Source organism: Centroberyx gerrardi, chromosome 22, assembly GCF_048128805.1.
Source record: "Centroberyx gerrardi isolate f3 chromosome 22, fCenGer3.hap1.cur.20231027, whole genome shotgun sequence".
Classification (NCBI taxonomy): Eukaryota; Metazoa; Chordata; class Actinopteri; order Beryciformes; family Berycidae; genus Centroberyx; species Centroberyx gerrardi.
The window spans coordinates 1,312,911-1,315,410 of record NC_136018.1 but is presented as its reverse complement, the minus strand read 5'-3'; positions in this window follow the sequence as shown (position 1 = coordinate 1,315,410).

Sequence of the window (2,500 nt, the reverse complement as noted above, 5' to 3'; positions counted from 1 at the left end):
TAATAGCAGTAGCAGTAGTAGTAGAAGTAGTAGTAGTACTAGTAGCAGTAGTAGTAGTAATAGTAGTAGCAGTAGTAGTAGAATAGTAGTAGTAGCAGTAGTAATAGCAGTAGCAGTAGTAGTAGAGGTAGTAATACTAGTAGCAGTAATAGTAGCAGTAGTAGCAGTAGTAGTAGCAGTAGTAGTAGAAGTAGTAGTAGTACTAGTAGCAGTAGTAGTAATAGTAGTAGCAGTAGCAGTAGTAGTAGCAGTGGTAATAGCAGTAGCAGTAGTAGTAGAAGTAGTAGTACTAGTAACAGTAGTAGTAGCAGTAGTAGCAGTAGCAGTAGTAGTAGTAATAGCCGTAGCAGTAGTAGTAGTAATAGTAGTAGAAGTAATAGTAGCAGTAATACTAGTAGTAGTAGTAGTAATAGCAGTAGCAGTAGTAGTAGTAATAGTAGTAGAAGTAATAGTAGCAGTAATACTAGTAGTAGTAGTAGTAGTAGCAGTAGTAGTAGTAATAGCAGTAGCAGTAGTAGTAGTAATAGTAGTAGAAGTAATAGTAGCAGTAATACTAGTAGTAGTAGTAGTAGTAATAGCAATAGCAGTAGTAGTAGTAATAGTAGTAGAAGTAATAGTAGCAGTAATACTAGTAGTAGTAATAGTAGTAGCAGTAGCAGTAGAATAGTAGTAGTAGCAGTAGTAATAGCAGTAGCAGTAGTAGTAGAAGTTGTAGTACTAGTAGTAGTAGTAATTGCAGTAGCAGTAGTAGTAGAAGTAGTAGTAGTACTAGTAGCAGTAGTAGTAGTAATAGTAGTAGCAGTAGTAGTAGAATAGTAGCAGTAGTAGCAGTAGTAATAGCAGTAGCAGTAGCAGTAGTAGTAGTAGTAGTAGTAGAAGTAATAGTAGCAGTAATAGTAGTAGTACTAGTAGCAGTAGCAGTAGTAATAGTACTAGTATTAGTAGAGCTACAAAGTGATTGACACATGATGGTAGTATTTAAATGATAGCAGGTAACTTAAACCCTCGGTTGGCAGAATGAGAACTCAGACTGGATCTTCTATAATTCAGAAAATATTCAATGATGAAATTCAGGGAATGATTTTTTTCCTATCTTCTGTTTTCCTTCCTTTTTTTCCTTGACTTTTTTTCACGTTATTTACTTAATTAATTAGTGGAATGAGCCCGGAGGCTGCAGACATTTATTATTTCACAGTAAAATGCATTTATCACGAAGAATACAAACATGATAATAAATGAGTGTATTAAAAATGTATATTTTTCTCTTCTCCTGAGCGGTCTGCACAGGGCAGCAGCTGGGACACACGGCAGCTGCGGGGTCGAACCTGTGACCCGCTGCTTACAGGACGCTCTCTCTGCCGCCACATTTCCCATGATTCCTTTCACAGCGCCGACCCGCTAGAGTCCCGACCCGCCGGCTGAAACCCACCGGCTCTACAGTCTGTTGTTTATTCAAAATATAAACTAGAAAAAAAGAATCAATAACAGACAAACAAATCCAATGAAAATGTTATTTCCTTATCTGGAAAATGATAAAATTAAAACGTCGTCTCGCACTCCGCCATGTTGTCAGAGCAGGAAATTGAAATTAATTTCAGTTTTAATTTAATTTCATGTGCATTCCTATTAGCTGATTGGGCAGCGACAGATAGGCTTGTTGGGGGAAAAACACACACAGACACACACACACACACACACACGCACACACACACACACACACAGAAAAACACCACAGTAAACAGTGGAAATGCAGGAAACTGGACTTTCTTGAACTTTCTCCCAAAACTGACAGTAAAGTTTATGTCAAGTTGAGGAAATAAAGTGAATCTCCCACTGATACTTTAAATCCATCATCCATCCATCCATCTATCAGTTCATCCACCAACTCATCCATCCATCAACCATTCATCTCATCCATCCATCCGTCTCTTGTCTCATGCTGTTTCCACATTTAGAAAACTGACATTAAACACATTCAAAAGCTGTTAAATGACATGTTTTTATCTTTAATTCAATTAAGACTCAAAAAGTGAATTAATAATGACATCATACTGGATTACATCATCATGACAGTACATGCAGTCTGAACACTGACTCTGGTGTGAGCAGCTGACCTGGAGGAAAGTTTAGTAGATTAGATAATTAGATTAAATGATGTATATTATGTATTAATATTGTAATAACTTGTCAAACTGTGATAAAACATCAGTATATATGGGTATAAAACGTGATGAAAACCTGTCATGTTTTATTGGTGTCCTGCAGCATGAGGTCATCAGTAAAGACTCTGGTTTCCACAAAGGAAAACCGATGGATTTTAATATAAAAATACAGAAAAATTTAAAAAATGCAGTTGCAATTGTTAAATAGATGAACATTATGATGTGGAGAATTAGCTAACAAGGTGGAAAAGTCGTTTCTCACTTCATTGTGACGTTAACAAGCTGCAGGTTGATCTGCTGGGTGAAGGATGGAGATGGAAAACAACTGATGAGATAAA